Source organism: Colobus angolensis, unplaced genomic scaffold (genome assembly GCF_000951035.1).
Source record: "Colobus angolensis palliatus isolate OR3802 unplaced genomic scaffold, Cang.pa_1.0 Scaffold356, whole genome shotgun sequence".
NCBI lineage: Eukaryota > Metazoa > Chordata > Mammalia > Primates > Cercopithecidae > Colobus > Colobus angolensis.
This window is the reverse complement of record NW_012116888.1, coordinates 1,561,706-1,581,643: the sequence shown is the minus strand read 5'-3', so window position 1 is coordinate 1,581,643 and position 19,938 is coordinate 1,561,706. Positions and strand designations below refer to the sequence as shown.

Sequence of the window (19,938 nt, the reverse complement as noted above, 5' to 3'; positions counted from 1 at the left end):
CTGAAATGACCAGCGAAATCTCTTAGAGCCAAAATCAGTCAACGCGGAAAAGACACGCCAATTTTTAAAACCAATAGGTAGTTGATAAATGGAGCTGTCAGTCTAGAAGCCCCCTGGGCCCAGCGTGCTTCTGCAGAGTCGGGTATTTTTAGAGTCAGCGCTCTCTGAGATTCCAGCTGGTCGACCCGGCGGGGCTCCTGTTGGCCTCACAGCGCACGTGGCTTTGCGGGATATGATGCAACCCCAGCGTGGGCTTAACTGATGCTAGGCACCAGGCTGTAGATCCAGAAACCCCGGGACACACAGAAGGCCAGCTCTCATCCCTCATCCAATTTCACTTTTTAAAAAAAAAAAAAAAAACCTCAAAAGGTCCGGATGCCGTTTTGGGGGGACAGGATGTATTGAAGATTTATAAATGGAGCAATCTCCTAATCAAAATAAACATCATCCAATCGTGCTCACAGGGTGGCAAATTAGTGGCAGGATATTTTGTTTTCTTTAGCAGTGATCCGTGATTGATTTATGGATTAAAATGTGCCCTATGAAGTACATACATATCTGTGAACTGTCTGCCTAAGTATTTCCTGTTTGCCTCTGCCACATGCCCAAGGAGAGAATTGTTTCTCCTCCAGGCAGGAGCTCTCTGCATGGCTCCTTGGGCTGGGATAGTGTCTGCTTAGGGCTTCCTTAGGCTTTGTTTTCTGCTGTGTCCCCTGAACTTGGCAAAAGGCCTGTAACACGGGAGGCCGACTCTCCTACACATCCACAGGGCCCCCAAGCTCTTCATCTGTGAAGTGGGACAATAGTGCTTGTCTTACCAGTCTGCTGGTGTCCTTTTGAGGATGCCGTTAATTAAGGATGGAAAAGATGCTGGTGACTGCAGCCTTTGTGGATCCACTTTGCTTGTCTGTGAGATAAAGGAGATCTTTATCAGTAATGCTTCAGTTATTTTATGTTTTTAAAAAAAGTTGCAGTAAGCATTATAAAATATTATAGTTGTTACTTCTAGAATGCGGCTACACAGGAATTTATGTTATTCTTTGTGTTTTTCTGTGTCTTTCAAAGTCTTCTGATCCAATAAAAAGAAAAGAAGAGTCAAGACGAAAGAGGAGTTATATGAAATCTTAGACTTTCTCTGATTCCATGGACAGGAAAATGCTCACGAAACCCGAGTCCTGTAGGAATGAGAGGTATGACAATTATTCATGATATTTCTGTTCCTTCCATTGCTCTGAGAATTTACTAAAATCCTGCAGTAGCCTTCACCCCCACACTCAACCCCATTTGTCTAAGGCAGCTGTTTGCTCACCAGGCTGATTTGCTGGTGGGATAGGAATTTTCTAGCTGAAGAAGGGTAGGCCCAAGATGATGTCATTTATAATATTTTGCTTCAATCTCCTCCTCCCTTCCCAACAATCCCAACCTGTACCAAATAGGAACATACACCTGTAGGAAGAGAAACTATGATCTCTAGTCATTAAAAATGTGCTTTGTGTGAGGCGATCCCAAATGCTCTTGGGCTTAACAAAAACACATTGCAAGACTCACATTGCCATTGACATTTCCACTCCTCTAACTTAAAAACAGCCAAACTAAATTAAGTAACAACAACAACAAAAGTTGTTTCCCACACAGTTTGACCAGATCTTACCACCAGTCTTCAGCCTAAAACAATTTTCATGCTTGAGTTATTAACTTATGAAAATAGGCACAAAAGGGGGAAAATGTGCACAGATCCTCACTACATTATTAGTCATTGCTACAGCTGAATGAGTTCTGGTACAAAGGCATGTTATTCTGCCTGCCAGTATCTCGGTTTTGAACAAAATGCAGCTCACTAATGGGTTCTGCCTCATATACCTTTCTGTAATCATTGCGTTGCCATTCTCTGTAATTTATCCTGTTTCTCATGAGGAATGTGTCCATTAGTCAGGCGTGCACACACACACGCACACACATCTTTTAAGTCCGCTTTCATTTGTGGCTGAAAAGAAAGGTCAGAGAGCTGCCAGTCATTTGGGGGAAGCACTACTGTGCCGATCGTGATAATATTTGGAAAGCAGAGTGGTGGACGGATGTAAATAGATTCTGAAAATTTAGTGAATTGAGGGCAGCAACATGAGTACATGAAGAGGATCTAGAAGCAGAATGGCAAAGGTGGAGACGGAATGCGAGAGTGTGACCTGTCCCGTGTTGATCTCTTTATCTGGGAGGGGCAGTGCGGGGCTGACGTCTTCCTGGACCAGACAGAAACATCTTGCTCGCTTGCTGAGTAGTCTCAAGTCTGGGGGATGAGCTCCAAGATTCCGACAGGAACCCCCTTTTGGCAACTTCTGGCTTGGGCTCAGAGGTGCTGCCCCAAGCCGGTCTGAGCCAAATGAATAATTTTTTTGCTTCTGTAAACTCCAGAATTAGTTACAGAAATGAAGGCTTTTGAGTGTCTACTTAAAAAAAAAGAAAAAAAAAAAGAGCAGGCAGGAAAATAATTGGGAAAAAATACGGACGAGGTATTTTTTTAAAGCTTGACAAAGATCAAGGTTTTCACAGACAAGTGTGAATCACTAGAACCGGCTCCTCACAGATCAGAGGTCTGCAGGCGGCTGGGGATCTGGCAAACGGGCCCTCCGTGGGCAGGGAGCTCCCCAAAAATTCTCAGCCAGCAAGAGAAGCCTTTGGCATCTTCCTCTTGAATTAGGTAACAGGATTCTCCATCATACACTTGCCTGGTCAGGGAGGCAGTAATTGTGAACTGAACATGTTCTTTTATCCTCTTTGAAGTGTTAACGAATGCTTTGATTTTGCTCTTTTCTCCTCATTAAGACACATGTGGCTCCTTTTTGCCCCCAGGAAGTTAATCTCACCTCCCAAGCCCACCACGCATCCTGCTGCTCAGCTGAGTCCAATCCCAAGGAGGTCCTCTCCTGTCAGGTGGCAGGTATGACTGCCTTGCCAAAGACTCCTCTACCAGGATTCTGACCCAGGCCCAGGTGCAGGTAATCTCAGTGCCTCACATTGTTCTGGGAGCCCAGGGTGCATCACCATGGAGCCCCAGCTCACATAACAACATAACGGTGTTTGCAGTAATTCTCAACCCTGGATGTCCTGTTCACTACGAAACATAGGCATGTTAAGTTTCCCTGATACTGTCCTGCAGAGGCTAGCAGGCTGGACAGAATTTAGGAAGACAGAACCCCCCAAAGATCTGGAATCTTTAGCAATTATAAAGCCCAATCCTGCCCATAGCCTTCTTTTACCAGAGACAAAGCAAAGTGGTTTGCCCAGAGCCTCACTGCCAGGCAGTGGCAGAACTGAGACTGGAAGTAGCCTTGCTTCTCCCAGCTGACATTGAACTCCTGAGGCTCATCTGCCATCAAACTCCCACCTGAAGCCCTCACTTCCCCACTCCCAGTGCCAGGGCAAAGTCAATGAGATAGAAATCTACACACTGGAGCGTGTGGGTTACTCAGAGGCCACTGAAGGTGGAACAGGTCCCTTTTGCACTGTGTTCCAGCCAGAGGGGAACACAGGCCAGTGGGTCAGAGTGCTGTGCCCCAGAGTCACAAGCACAGGGCGTGGCCCACGGGACCCAGTGAGGACATTCCTGCAGATGGCTACAGACAGGTAGAGAGCTGGAAGGCCAGGTGAACTCTGTCAGGTAGGCAATGGGAAGGTGGACAGAGGAGTGTTCTTGAGAAAGCAATTCAAAGCTGGGAAAACCTAACCCCTCCTATCTCATTCCTTTTAGGCATAATCCCCACGGGGAACAGGCTCAGTGTCTGGCTAAATGTGCACCTCTCTTCTGAATCCCTTCCCCATCGATGCAGTTGGTATCGCAAATTAGACCCTCTCCCCTGTTTTCTTCTTTTCAACAATCTTAGCCTTTTTAAGTGTACAGTTCAATAGTGTTATGTACATTCACATTGTTATGTGACCAATCTCCAAAACTCATTTCATCCCCCAAAACTGAAATTCTTATGCATTAAACAACTCTCCATTCCCCAGACCCTGGAAGCCACCATTCTTTTTTGAGACAGAGTCTCCATCACCCAGACTGGAGTGCAGTGGTGCAATCTCAGCTGATCACAACTTCTGCCTCCTGGGTTCAAGCGATTCTCATACCTCAGCCTCCCGAGTAGCTGGGATTACAGGTGCGCACTACCACACCTGGCTAATTTTTGTATTTTTAGTAGAGATGGGGTTTCACTATGTTGGTCAGGCTGGTCTTGAACTCTTGACCTCCAGTGATCTACCCGCCTCAGCCTCCCAGTGTGTTAGGATTACAGGCGTGAGCCACCGTGCCTGACCCACCATTCTGCTTTCCGTCTGTATGCAATGGACTACCTTAGGTACCGCATATAAGTGGAGCTATACTGTATTTGTCCTTTTTTGTCTGGCTTTAGTCACTTAGCATAAAGCCTTCCAGGTTCTTCCATACTGTAGCATATAGCAGTGTTTCCTTCTGTTTTAAGGTTGAATAATATTCCACTGTATGTATAGACCACATTTGGTTTATTCATTCATCTGTAAATACTTCGGTGTTTTCTACCTTTTGGATATTGTAAACAATACTGCTATATTTGAATAAGGTGTGCAAATATTTATTTAAGATCTTGCTTTCAATTTTTTAAATACACACCTAGAGGTGGAACTTCTGGGTCATATGGTAGTTCTATTTTTAATTTTTTGAGGAGCTGCCATCCTGTTTTCCACAGTGGCTGCAGCATTTCGTATTCCCACCAAAAGTGGAGAAGGGTTCCAATTTCTCCATGACTTTGCCAGCACTTGATATAATGGTGTGAGGTGATGTCTCATTTTAGTTTTTATTTGCTTTTCTCTAATCATTAGTGATGCCAGTCACCTTTTCACATGCTTTTTGGCCATTTATTAATATATATCATCTTTGTAGAAATGTCTATTTAAGTCCTTTGCCCATTTTCTAATCAGGTTGTTGTTGCTGAGTTATAGGAGTTCTTTATCCTCCCACTCCCTGAACTTTTTTTTTTTTTTTGCAACTGAAAAACTAAAGGCTCAAAGGGGCAGACGGTCTGCTGAAGCCTTTGCTCAGGGGCTGCTTGGCAGTAGCAGCAGGCAAAGACTGACCCTGGCTGACCCTGGCTTAGGTGGCAGCTACAGAGCTCTCAGCCCATTCTCCCAGCCACACAGTCTCAGAGCAAATACTGTCCATCAAATGCATACTCTGTGTTCATAGCTTCATGTGCCAAATTGCTGTTTGAAAACCAATGGCAAACACTGGTTGCAGAGAACCCAGAAGCATGTAATATGCACTTCAATGATGGTTCCACTTTCATATTTTTTCTCCCCTCTAAGGAAACAGAGAGAGAAAAAATTGTTCATGGAAAAAAATATATTTAAATGGATCAGTGCCAGGGAATCATTTGCACATCTGTTCTTAACAGGTTTCAGCTGAAACTACTGAAAATATACATAGATCTGTTTATGTGGAACCAGTTAAATATGATAAGATTACAACTTGGAGGGTAACTACGGCTTTGGTGGTGGGAAAGAAAAAAAAAAAGCCCCTCCACACTTGGTCTCCGCATGCACTCATAACATTTTACCACAGATGTGTTGAGGGAATCAGATTTGCTGCAAATGGAAAAGACTTGAATTATTTGAGATTAGCTACAAACAAACTCAAGATGTCCCCACCTCCTTTCTGCAGCACATAATTCCTGCCTCGTCTCTAATCTGGGCCCAGTCCTTTGTTATCAGAGAGGGGACTGTAGCCAGGAAATCACCCGTTTCTGAGTGAGTCTGTCTTCACTCCTCCAACTAGCCATTTAGGAGGAAGACAGTGTGCACACTGCTCACACAGAGAATGCACAGTTGTCTTCCTTGCAGTTTTCAGCCATCCCAAAGGACATCATGGTCTCCTGAGGTTGTGCAGGTGGCAAGGAGGGAATATTGGCTGAGGGGCTCCCAGTGGAGGCCCTGTGCTCCTTCTGGAGTCTTTTCTATGTAGTACTCGCAACCACGCTATGAGGTTGCATTGTCACCTCGCCTTGCAGAGATGAGCCAATTGAGGCTCCAGGTTCTAGGAGAATTTGTCCAGGGCCATGCCGATAATTAGATGCTCTAAAGGAAGAAAGATGTTTCCTCCCATCTAAATATGCCTTAACAGGAGCGTCACTTGAGCCCAGGAGTTCAAGGCTTCAGTGAGCTATGATTGTGCCACTGCACTCCAGCCTGGGCAACAGGGTAAGACCCTTCCTATATTAAAAATAAATAAACAAACAGTAAGTGAATAAGCCTTGAGGCAAGGTCATGACTCAAATATCCACAGGGTCCAGCAGGAGCAGGAGTAGCCCTAGGCAGCTGATATGGGGCTGTAGCAGACTGACACTGGGAAAAATGCACACACCGTGGCCCAGATCTTCTGGGTCTTGTGTAGAGAACGAGAAGTCACTAGAGTTTGGCATGATAGCTCAGATATTGAAAACAAGCACAAAGCACAGCCCCTGCTATAGTTTGCAATCTCCACTGTGGGTCCTTTGGTGCCCCTAGCGGTGGGAGGAAGGGGCTGCACTTTCTTTGAACCCCCTCTGGTTGGGGACTGGGCGTCTGACCATCAGGATCCTTGCCTCCTGAGGCAGGAGGTGTCTGTCACAGGCCACAGGCACGGTAGCACAGCACCCTCATCCCAGTATCCCTTCTTTTTTGTTTTTTTTTTTTTTTTGAGACGGAGTCTTGCTCTGTCGCCCAGGCTGGAGTGCAGTGGCACGATCTCGGCTCACTGCAAGCTCCGCCTCCCGGGTTCACGCCATTCTCCTGGCTCAGCCTCCTGAGTAGCTGGGACTACAGGCGCCCGCCACCGCGCCCGGCTTATTTTTTGTATTTTTAGTAGAGACGGGGTTTCACCGTGGTCTCGATCTCCTGACCTTGTGATCCGCCCACCTCGGCCTCCCAAAGTGCTGGGATTACAGGCTTGAGCCACCACGCCCGGCCCCAGTATCCCTTCTAAACTTAATTAGACTCCTCAACTCTGGCACACTGCGAAATGTAATTCATCTATAAACATTTCTCTAATAATTTATCTCAAAAAAGTGACATCAGTCTATAAAACACACCACAGGACACAGGAATGGCAGTCCCATGGCCTCAGAAACAATCAGCCAAAATTGACATCTGACAACACCTCCTCCCGCAACCCCAGGGGCCGGGCTGTGATCCGTAAGGTTTTCATTCCTGCTGGACCCCACGCTGTGAAAATGCACCTATTTTTATTCATCAAAATCATTTTTTTAAAAAATAAGCAGCCCAGTAGAAAGCAATTGTGAATGGCAGTTTCATTACATTTGGAGTTTTGGAACAAAGACAATATTGCTCACACTCTGTGACCTGTTCAATGATACTGAAGTTTAATTAAAAAAATGTTAACATACTAAACTGATGACAAGGAAGGTGCAACACCAGGGTTTTTTTGAAAAATCAGGAAAGCAAAATATGCTTGATGGATTGTCTCAATTATCAATTCAATGTGACTTAACATTTGTCTTTTGGTTTTTATTTGAAACTTTCAGTTTTGAACCAGTAGGGCAGTAATCCAAGCTGTATGGAACCAAAGTGGGGAGGCTGGTGGGACTCGGAGGGGAAGCTGAATAGAGGGACCCCTATTTGCCCTTTAGGGGCTCAAATATCATCCTGGGCAAAAGACCAGTTCTTGTCTTAAAGGTCCTACTAGAATTGGCTACTGTTCCGGGCTCCCCTAGAAAAGCCCTTGAAAGAGTATTTTTCTGAGCAAGAAACGCAGTGATGCTTCCACCACGTGATTGGTTTAAGACAGTCATTCTAGTAGACTTGATAAGTGAGAGCCAATTATTTTGAAGCAATAGATTAAGTGGTGTGTGGGCAGCCACTGAATATTTCCCAGCCTGAGATTCATTAATTATGAAAGACTTTTCTTCTGAGATGATGCAACAATAGAATAGAAAAATTTAAGTGTTGAAAGTATTTCAATGCATTGATTTTAAAGAAGGTCATCTCCCCTAGAAAAGCCCTTGAAAGGGTATTTTTCTGAGCAAGAAATGCAGTGATGCTTCCACCACGTGACTGGTTTAAGACAGTCATTCTAGTAGACTTGATAAGGGAGAGCCAACTATTTTGAAGCAATAGATTAAGTGGTGTGTGGACAGCCACTGAATATTTAACGCAGCCTGAGATTCATTAATTATGAAAGACTTTTCTTCTGAGATGATGCAACAATAGAATAGAAAAATTTAAGTGTTGAAAGTATGTCAATGCATTGATTTTAAAGAAGGTCATCTAAAGCAGCAAAAAGTGATCCACATCCTCTCTGGATAGTCTCTAAAACATGTCACATCAGTTCATGTCCTAAAGCCCCATAAAAGAGAGCTATTTTCCCCCAACCACAGAGCCCTGAGATCTGGCCAGAGGTCCCGTGGTGGAAGACTCACCCCCACTGTAGCCTGTGAAAGAGGAAAGCCACTGGCCCTCATCTTGGGGACCCGTGAAGACCCATCTCCCACTTGGAGCAGGCGAGGGAACTGCAGGGTATTGGGTGAGGCCTGGTATACTTCCTGCAGGCTTTGGGTCTTGGAGGTAATGGTACCAGCCTCCCAGTGTGGGAGCTGGAGCGTCTGCTTCCACCCTGAGAAAATAGGTGTGGGAGCAGGTCACAAGCTAGGATAGTGCCTCAACCTCCCTGAGGAAAAGACCAGAATGTATTCAGAGTCCAGGATCCAAACCAGGGGTCTAGAGTGGCAAATTTAAGGCCTTGAGGCTGGACTGGACCAGTACAGAGTCAGGGAGCCACAGCTGTGACCTCAGGGAGGGGCTTGTCATGCACAGGGAGGAGGCTGCGTTCTGTTCTCACAGTGACAGGAAGCCACTGTTGAGTTCCAATGGGGAGAAGGACATGGCTCAATGTGCCTTTCCCAAAGATCATGCCGGCTCTGTGTGGAGTAGGAGTCTGGACAGGTAAGAGTCTGGGCTGTGGGCCAAATGGGAGACATGGGATGGGAGACAACAGGATGAACTCTTGAGACATTTCACAGATAGAGCCGGCAAGGCACAGGGAAGCACTGGGTGGGGAAGGTGAGGGCAGAGTCCATGGATAAGGCACCTAAAACCCCTGGTTTCCCATTTAGAGAAAGAATTCAATAATTACTACCCATCTGAGCTATTGTGAGGACTGAGAATGGTGCATGCCATGAGCAGCTCACAACAGGGCTCCAAAGAGTGAGGGTCTGACTGTGCTCCTACTACCTCCTTTTGTCATCACAAGCACAGATGATGGACATCTGTCTCTAGCCATGTTACTTCTGACCCCCCAGCCCCAGCAAAGCAGGAAGTGGGGCCTGGGTGACAAGAGGGGTGACAAGGCGGGTTTGAATTGATCTTTCTGAGAAATCATGTGCAACTTCATAAGCAAAACAATTACGCAATAAACTTCCAGGTTCTTAAAACCACGCTGAGGGTTACAAAAAGAAAGTTAACTGGATGTTGATGTGGACAGTGCAAATTGTTACCATACTGAAAACTCTCTGTGTCCGTGGCAACTTATGTACAAATGTGCTGGACAAGTGACTGCCCCCTCAGGCCGGGATCCCTGTGTCCACTCTGCCATGCCTGTCCCCATCATCACTCCTGGAGAAGCAGGGACAGTAACAGAGTTCCCACTGGAGGACCAAACATGCATCCAGCCCTGGAAAACAGTACCACACTGGGCACACCGGACCCTTCCAGCCCTGGGCAGTGGGAAGTGCTAAAGAAGTTGATTCACAGGGGAAACTGGGCCCTATCTGTGGGGTCTTCCCACTGGCTGGAAGGGTTCCTGGAGGAGGAGTTTCAGGGCTCTGTGAGGATGGGTAGGAGGGCCTATGGAGCAAGGTTCACAGCATCCTGCTTGGAGAAGGACACATACCCTGTTTCCTCAGAGCCAACCCATTTTCCATTCTAAATATAGCCTAAGATGACCCAAGACATCTTCAGTCCCTTGCAGGAAGACCGCAGTTTTGTAATTTTCAGCATTTCTATGATTCTGAGGAAATGAACAGTAAAGCCCGAAGCCGTTTCACTAGGATCCCCTGAGCCCGGGGACCCTAGGTCCTGGCAGACAACACTCCACCCTTTGAAAGAAGAGCCCAGGCAAGCTGCCCCTGGTGAGGAGCTCCCTTTGGCATCCAATTTTAGGAGATTCCAGAGTATTTTGTCAGCCTACTCCCTCCCTCCGGCAAAGTGAAGTGAGGCTTCTGTTCACCCAGGATGGGTCACTGTCACCTCAGGCCCACAATGAGTAGCTCTTTCCACAACTCTTGGGATGATTCACTTCCGCCATCTCCTGAGAGAGGCCCAGCCCTGACAGGATTTCAGCTGGACAAAAGATTTTGGTCTCTCCTGAAATCCTTGCTGCATCACCAGCTTTTCTAGCATTTCTGCAAAGTCTAAGATACAAGACTTTCAAAGAGGGAGTGTCCACCACAGGCCTGGGGCACAGCAGTGACTCTTGGTTTGGAAGTGCTTCCCTGCTTGTTTGTAAGCCAGGGTATATTTTTACTATCTGAGTGGGGCCCTGCTAATTGCTTCATGAGCACTTCTGGGGAAGTTCTCTTTCCAGGGGTCAGCATTAACTCCTACAGCACCAGTGCTTCCCAGCCAGGATGCTCGGGGCCTGCATGAAGAGGTGCATTGGTTATCCCTAAAGGGTTAATGACTGGAGATGCAAGGATGGTCATGTTGAGTTATATATAGCAAACAGTGAGCAAAGCAGGCAAGCACAAAAAAAGGAAGACAGGAAAAAAACTGCATGGATACACTCCCCTCCCCCGCCTTCCCTAGTCTACCCCCACCCTCCCGCAACAACACTATATATACAGACCGCAGTTAAATTTGGCACAGAGACTATAGTCAAGAAGGAAAACAGATCAGGTTACACAGAGTCCTATTCAGATTTAGGCCTGGGCCTCATGGGGACAATGCTGTGCTGAGGAGAACAAGGCCATGGTGTGTTGTCGAAAAATGCACACCCGTGCGCTTTGCTTTTCTTCCAAGCATTCGCTGGCCCGGCCCTGGGCAGCAGGTTAATTCCCTGCTCCACAGGTGGAGACAGATAAAACAAACCGAAACGGTGTAATGGGCTACAGGAAACCTTTCTTTCAGAACTTGATTCATCTCCAGAAAGGAAACACACGAGGACTTCGCTCTGGACGGTAATCTGTTTTCTTAGGGCAGCTGAGAGAGGCCTGGCGGCCAGGGTAAATACAGCAAGCAGTAGAGGGGCTTTTGGCAGGTGGAACTGCAAGGGAAGGTTGAAAAGATCACTTCCTACACTCTGTTCCCTACCAAGAGTGAGCTGTCAATCTTGCAGGAATGAAGGTGCTCTGGAAAACAGCAGTGGGGAGAGAGCGGGCCACAAGGGAGAAACCTGAGCCACAGGTGCGTGCCTGGGATACCCCCTACTCCTGCAGGCCGGCTCACCTGGCAGAGCCCAGCAGAAAGACTGCTCCCAAGCTCACTGCTCGAAGTTCGCCATGTGGAAAAAGCAGGCCAGGACTTCTGGAATGCAGCCCAGGTGTGTGTCAGCCTCTGCTTTGAGCAGACGAGCAGGCCTGCAGCAGGCAAGCTGCCATTGAGGGTGACCTGAGCCTCTAGTGGATGTAAAGCTGGGCACAGGGAAGGCCAGGTACATTATAGTCATTGGAATCATCCCCACCAGCAGGCACTCAGGACACCTCGAGGAGATGAGACAGCCAGCTAACATGTAACAGTCAGGGCTGCATAGAGCATGATAGTCAAAAGGACAATCCCCCATGCCATCGTCGTGTGTGTGTCTTTTAAAAGGCATTCTATCTTGTTATCCCATTTGATCTTCACCTGACCCTAGGTGGGCCTGGCAGGGCAGGGCATCACCCTTGTTTTGCAGTGGAGGAAGTGGAGGCCCAGAAAAGCCACCTCTTGCCTGAGTGGGGACAGCTGGTTCAAAGATAGCGCTTTGCCCAGCCCTCTGGACAGACACCTCTGGACCGGTCTCTGTGGTGCAGGCAGTGGTTTGCACATTTGAGTGTGCACCCAAATCAAGAGGACCATCTTCGGCCTGGTGTAGCCTGCTCGCCTCAGGTTAGGCCTGGGATTTCTGTGTGGGCCCCGGCCCCCAGCAGCAAGATGGGTGTCCAGTGATCTTAGTTCACACTGGGCTTTTCCATGGACACAAGCTTAGTCTGCATTGGCAAAGTAGGGACGATAGCTCAGCGTGTGTCTAGGGCTGCCTCAAACAGTGACAGACCCAGAGGATTTCATCTCCTTTCCCTACATGATTTGTTGGGCTCTCTAACTTGAACCCCCTGTGTAAAAAGAATGTGGTTATGGGCTGAGTTACGTCTCTTCCCCCAAATTCATGTGTTTAAGTCTGAACCCTCAGTTCCTCAGGATGTGACCTTATCTGGAAATAGGACCATTGCAGATGTAATTAGTTAAGATGAGATTATACTAGAGTAGGTGGGCCCCTAATCCAACATGACTGGTGTCCTTATGAAAGGGGGAAATTCAGACACAGATACACACAGACAGGGAGAGTGCCCTGTGAAGATGCAGGGAGAGGTCGGGGTGGTGCTTCTGTCAGCCAAGGAACAGCAACGGCTGCCAGCAAACACCAGAAGCACGAACGATTCTCCCTCACGGCGCTGGGAAGAAACCCACGCTGCCCAAGCTGAGCTTGGACTTTCAGCCTCCAGAATTTCCAGGCAATCAGTTTCAGTTGTTAAGACCCCCAGATTGCGGAGCTTTGTTATGGCCTTCCTGGAAGGTGAACCCAGATGCTAAAAAGGCTGAAGAGTGGAAAACTGACGTCTGTGGTTAGTTTACCTTGAAAACCAACCATGAGGCCCCTTCCAGCTCTGTTCCACAGACATCGATTCTGTTTCATTCTTTGAACCAAGAGTAGTACTCCACAGCTGTAAACACAGTCCACAAGTTTTCTACTCCAGACCATCTCTCTAGCAGACAGAAGGAAATATGTTTTCCTTCGCCAAATCCTAACCCTACTTTGTTCTCAATAGAAATTATATTGTGTCTAAGTTTCCCAAAATGTCTCAAAAGCAAGACAAACACCCACTTCCTCTTTTGGAAACTGATGGGACCCTCTACAAATTACGTTTGGAGACATCACTCTTCCCAGCCAACTTAGAAACTCAAACTCTTGTCAGCTTTCCTGGTATCCCAACTTGCTCTCAAGAGAAAACTAAAAACCCATTCACATGAATAAAATATAAATGACAGTCAAGAGCTTAAAGTGCTAACTGTCCTAGGTGGGGAATAAGGTCACAAAGAATGTCGGTAAAGAGGCACATGTCAGGGGTGGGAGCCCACTTTGCCTTATACCCTGACCAGGTATGTAGTCTTCAATGTAAAACTCTCCCACTGGGTGGGAATTCCTCCTGGCCCATCAATGCCAGCCTCCCTGTGGCTTTGCATCAGGTTCCACTTCCTCATGGCAGCGTGGAACGCTATTCCTGTCTCTCCAATGTCCTCACACCCCAGTGACTCCAACATCCTCTAGGACCAGGGAAGTCCGCGCAGAACCTGCCACCATCCCTGGCACCCTGACAGCCCCTTCTAAGTGACAGGAGCTTAAAGTGTAGCTTAAAGAAGCAGCTTTGGACCTGGTGGTACCTAGGGCTAAATTCTGCAGTACTCAGGTGGACCGTAAAATATGGCCGTATTATTAGACTTGATGTGTGAATGCCACTCTCCTTTTCTTTGATTGTCCTATACCTGAAATCTACCTGCTCTAGAATTGCCTCCCCGATAATGTCTCTTTTAGCCTTACTCTTCCCCCAGAGTCTCCTATCGTTTATACAAGTCCTGGGTTATTGTTCCTCCACCCAGCATTACTTAATACATCAATTAATTAGAATGTAGGCTTTTCAGAGAGAGAATCATAAGTTTATCCATTTCCCCTTCCCAGACTTTGGTGACTTACATGTAGAAGTTACTCAGTAAATATCTGTTGAAGGTTAATTCAACCTGAATTTCTTGTGTTCATCTCCCCTTGTTACTTGTTTTGGTCCCCAAATCCTTCCCATTTCAGACATTTGGTCAGCCCATCAACAGAGGTTGTCTCCTAACATACACCAAATCTAGAACGTTATACAGGGCTGAGTTCCTATTAATTCAGTGACAAAAGATGTCACAGACCTTCAGAGTTGGAAGATTCTTTAGAAAGTATTTCATCCATTTCTTTAAAAAGAGGCCATGTTACTCATCCAAGGCCACACAGCTGGGGAAGCAGCAGCAGGGCCTGGCAGGAAGATGTTCTGGTGGAAGTGAGGCCATTCATCATGTCCAAGAAGATGTCATCTGGGTGGCCAGTGTCGGGTGAGGAGCCAACTCATACACTCGTTGCAAGGTTCCCTCTATTCGTCCCTGGGTATTTCTGTTTAACCTGAACACCCCTCTGCATAAGTCCGGGTACCTCCATCTGATCTTCTCCGTAGGTTATCCTCATGGGCAACTGGATGAGGAGCTCACCCCCAATACAACCAGGCTGCAAGGACCCCTGCTCCCACCGCTGGGTGGCAGAGACACAGCCTCCTGCCCTATCTCACAAATCCATGGATGTGACCCATGAGAGTGACTTCCATTTAAAATTTTGGGCAAATCTCAGAGATTGCTGTTTTCAACCACTGGGGAAGCTTAAAGCCAAACAGTCCTACTGGCATAGAAGTAAGCCTCATTGTTTTCTATCTGAACACATGTTTTACATCAAGAGAAGGGCTGTGGTTGGGGTAGGGAGAGCTGAAGGGAGATTCAAAGGTTCTTCAGCTCGCACAGATCTCAACCTCTTCAAAGTTTCAACCCTCAGAGCACTTAAGATGTTTCATCCCACTCAGCAGAAGTGCTTCTGCCCACACTCTCGGGTGCCACGGTGCGTGCGTGGGAACTCAGCTGTGGTCCAGAGCCAGTAAAGGAAACGGGACAGTCACCTCACTGTATTTTTCCGAGAGGATGTAATTTCTCCTTTGGGATTTGATAAGCTTCCTAAGGCACATTCACATGCACAGGGCAGGTGAGACCTGCCTGTTAATGAGGCCACATCAAGTCTGACATGGTGATGGGTATGAATGAACTCACGCTTGAAGGAATGGACAACTCCTACCTGGGACCTTGAGCAAGTGGGTGTGGGTCAGAGCCCAGAGTCAGGGCAATGGATAGGCAATGGGAAAGAGAGAGAAGGTTTGCTTTTAGTGGTAACCACTTTCTAGTCAGCATTCTCCACTGCAGACTGGAGATAACAATAATGTCCTTCCATAATATTTGGGGGGTTGACCAAATGAAATTTCTTGTAAAAGTGCTGGGCACAGGGCAGATGAGCATCAATTCTGTGCCCAGGAAGGGATTCCAGTGCCATTGCCAGCTCCTGATTGCCTTCTTTTGAGATGATGTATTTTCTTCAAGGCAAAGGAGCAACAAGAGGGTACCTGCAGCCTATAGGACAATATAAGTCAAATTCTGGAGTAAAAGTGTGGCACTTAAACTGTGTGCCAAGTCATTTGTGATCAGAGGGAAACTGAAAAGTGGCATAACAGGGTGATGGGTGGGCCCAGGAGAATTCACTATGAGTCTTGGGGGCACTGCTAGCAGCTCTGCTACTTTCTAGGCAGGTCATTTGACCCAACTGGGAATTCAAGAATACCACACCCATCTCTGCATTGTGGCCAGGACTCCTGCAGAATAATGCAAGGGAAGAGAGCTGGAAACGACAACCTACTGGTCACATGTGTGATGCTATTTGATGTGGTTTGGCTCTGTGTCCCCCCTCAAATCTCTTGTTGAATTATAATTCCCAGTGTTGGAGGAGAGGCCTGGTGGGAGGTGAGTGAATCACGGGGGCGGACTTCCCCCTTGCTGTTCTCATGATAAAGTTCACGAGATCTGGCTGTTTGAAAGTGTGTAGCACTTCCCCCTTATCTCTCTCTCTCTCCGGCGTGAAGATGTGTTAGCTTCCCCTTCGTCTTCTGCCATGACTGCAAGTTTCCTGAGATCTCCCAGCTATACGTCCTGTACAGCCTGTGGAACTGCAAGTCAATCAAACCTCTTTTCTTCATCAATTACCCAGTTGCAGGTAGTTCTTTATCACAGTGTGAGAATGGACTGATACATTATTGCTATTGTTAAAGGAAAACAGAAGGGGCCAGCAGGAAGAGGAGGAAGGAAAAGAGGGGAGAAATGAGGAAAGAGAGGGAAAGGAGAAAGAGGGAGGAGAGAGAAGGGGGATTGCTTTAAAAAATAATTATAAACTTTTTATTTTAGAATAGGTTTAAATTTCTAGAAAAGTTGAGAATGGTCCAGAGAGTTTCCCTAGATATCACACCCAGTTTCTCTCGTTGTTACTATCTTACATTAATGAGGTGCTTTTGTCACAATTAATGGCCAATGTTGATACATATTAACTAAAGTCACCCTTCATTCAGATTTCCTTAGTTGACCCAGCATCCTTCTTCCACCACAGAACACCATGTTACACTGAGTTGTTACATCCCCTTAGTCTTCTCTTGGCTGTGACAATTTCTTAGACTTTCCTTGTTTTTGATGACCTTGACAGTTTTGAGGAACCCTAGTCAGGTATTTTGTAGAATGTCCCAACGTTGGAATTTGCCTGGTGTTTTCTTCTACGATTATTGGGAGAAGACCACAGAAGTAAAGTGCCACTTTCATCACATTCTATCAGGAACATATACTATCAACATGACGTCACGCTTCATGTTGACCATGATCGTTTGACTGAGGCAGTGTTTGTTGGACATCTCCCTGTGAAGTTTCTCCCCCTGCCCCCTCTCCACACTGTACGCTTTGAAAGGAAGTCACTGTGTGCAGCCCATACTTAAAGCGGGGGGAATTATGCTCCACCTCCTTGGGAGTGGAGTATTACATAAATGACCTGAAGTTCCACCGCACTCTGGAGATGTGCCTATTCTCTGCCATTTACTTATTCATACGTATATGATTAAATAGATACATAAATGTAAATCAGTATGGAGTCACGCAGATTTTTTTTCTACTTGGGTTATTTATAAACCAATACTACTTTGTTGCTCAAATTGTTCCAGCTTTGGCCATGGAAAGCTTTTTCAAGTGGTCACTGTGTCCGCTTGACCTGTGTGTTACTGTTTGTTCTTCTGAGCACGTTCTCACTTTCTGGCCCTGTAAAATGCTCCTCCAGGCTCATCTTGTACATTCCCCGCCTGTCCTAGAATCAGCCATTTCTCCAGGAAGGCTGAGTTCCTTTTATCAAATGGTGTTAAGAACAGCGGGGGCAGCGGCAGCAGCGTTGTGACGTCAGGGCGTTGGGGCAGCTCCTGTGACAGACGGAGCTGGAGCGGTGGGGCGGTGGCAGAGTCTGGCGCCCGGGAGAGTGGAATGAATCTTACTTGTTGAATATCTTCTGGTTACTAGTTGGATTCATTTGTAAAAGAATCATTTTCCTCTGTGTGGAAGACACTTAGTGGCATATTTAAATTATAAGTCTACGGATCAAAAAGCTTTTTGATTTCCCAAAGCGGGGACATATCACTATGTCATAAGCTTGACATGACAGCCGAGATGGTGCTGTCCCAGAGACGACGAGATGAACTCAATCGAGCTATAGCGGATTATCTTCGTTCAAATGGCTATGAAGAGGCATATTCAGTTTTTAAAAAGGAAGCTGAATTAGATATGAATGAAGAATTAAAGTAGGCTGGAGTTTTGGGGAAAAAATGGACATCTGTTATTAGATAACGAAAGAAGGCTATGGAATTAGAATCAAAGTTAAATTAAGCAAAAGAAGAATTTATGTCAGGTGGACCTCTTGGTCAGAAACAAGACCCAAAAGAATGGGTATTTTCCGCCAGAAAAATATGCATTGAGTGGTGACAGGAGTCCAGTCACTCGAGTCCTTTTCCATCCTGTGTTCAGTGTTATGGTCTCTGCTTCAGAGGATGCTACAATTAACGTGGGATTATGATACTGGAGATTTTGAACGAACTCTTAAAGGAAGGACATACAGACTCTGTACAGGATATTTCATTTGACCACAGTGGCAAGCTTCTGGCTTCCTGTTCTGCAGCTATGACCATTAAACTCTGGGATTTTCGGGACTTTGAATGCATCAGAACCATGCACGGCCAAGACCACAATGTTTCCTCAGTAGCCATCATGGCCAGGGGAGATCATACAGTGTCTGCCTCAAGGGATGAAGCTATAAAAATGTGGGAAGTGCAAACTGGCTACTGTGTAAAGACGTTCACAGGACACAGAGAATGGGTACGTATGGTACAACCAAATCAAGATGGCACTCTGATAGCCAGGTGTTCCAATGACCAGACTGTGTGTGTATGGGTCATAGCAACAAAGGAATGCAAGGCTGAGCTCCGAGAACATGAGCATGTAGTAGAATGCATTTCCTGGGCTCCAGAAAGCTCATATTCTTCCATCTCTGAAGCAACAGGCTCTGCGACTAAAAGAAAAAGTGGTAAACCTGGGCCATTCTTGCTGTCTGGATCCAGAGACAAGACTATGAAGATATGGAATGTCAGTACTGGCATGTGCCTTATGACCCTCGTGGGTCATGATAACTGAGTACGTGGAGTTCTGTTCAATTCTGAGGAAAGTTTATTTTGAGTTGTGCTGATGACAAGACCGTATGCCTATGGGATCACAAGAACAAGCAATGCATGAAGACCCTCAATACGCGTGAACACTTTGTTACCTCCTTGGATTTCTGAAGACGGCACCCTATGTGGTCACTGGCCGCGTAGATCAAACAGTAAAAGCGTGGGAGTGCCGTTGATTGCGTCTCATTCGGCCCCTGCTCCCTGTTTTCCTCTTGATGCACTCTGATGATACCATGGTTACCCCATTGAGCGCTGTTTAAATAAATATTGTTCTTTCATGTAAATTATTCTGGATGTAGATTGAGCTTATTAAATGTTACACACAAAGTAAAAAAAAAAAAAAAAAGAACAGCATTAAAACCTAAGACGTAAACACTAGATGTGCTCATTGATACTGGGATGACACTTCTTCAGGCCCTGTCAGGAGGCAGAACAAGGAAACATATACCAACCCATATCTGTAAGTATATTGTACATATCCATCTGCATCTATTTTGAGCTGAACTCGATTCCATGTTGATGTCCCCAACACTAACCACTGTCATATGAATCACTGCAGCCTCCCCTGCTTGCTTGTCTGTAGCATCCCCTCCAACAAGGAGAAACCTGGCTCTCACCATCCTCCATCCAGTGACTTCACATTTCAGAGTGCGTGACTAGTGGCTTCAGAATTTACATCCTTTTGGGAAAGAGCTTTATCTACTAGAATACAGGGTTGTGAATAGTTCCTTATGTTTTTAGTCTTACAGTCTCCACTCACTTCCAATGCCACTTGGTCCTCCCACCCCTTCAGTGGAGTTATTTTATACATTTGTAATACAGATAGTCTTCTGTCATATTCAGCATCCCATCTTGGAATCCCCCAGCATCTTTAATTGTTTTTTTAAATTTGTGTATGTTCAGTTTCATTCTTTGTGATGTAAAATTCCATGGGTTTTGAAAAATGCAGTGTTGTGTATTCACCACCACAGTATCATACACAATAGTTCTACAATTCTAAAAAAAAATCTCATGTGCTTTCCCGACTCTACTCTTCCCTCTCTCCAGGCCCCTGGAAACCACTGATCCATTTACCGTCTCTATAGTTCTACCTTTTCTAGAACATAATATAAATGGATAAGCTTTTTTCAGTAAACAATATGCATTTAAGCTTTATCTATGTTTTTACATAGCCTGATAGTTCATTTATTTATATCTCTGAATAGTATTCCTTTATATGGATGTACTACAGTTTATTAATCTATTCACCTACTGAAAGACATCCTGGTTTTCCAGATTTTGGCAATTATGAATAACGTTGCTACACACA

General features: G+C 46.0%; 1 protein-coding gene and 1 pseudogene across 4 annotated transcripts in view; one reads left to right on the top strand and one right to left on the bottom strand.

The window, feature by feature from the left end:
* LOC105519652 overlaps positions 1 to 19,938 on the bottom strand; it is a 294,464-nt gene that overhangs the window by 163,975 nt on the left and 110,551 nt on the right. For 3 of the 4 annotated variants that reach the window (XR_001003010.1, XR_001003008.1, XR_001003009.1), the window contains exon 2: positions 819 to 907. The gene's annotated coding sequence lies outside the window, so the exon portion shown is untranslated. Of the gene's footprint in view, positions 1 to 357; positions 908 to 19,938 lie in introns of those variants that run through there. The other variant, XR_001003007.1, reaches the window with a different exon arrangement.
* On the top strand, positions 17,578 to 18,913 carry LOC105519651 (annotated as a pseudogene).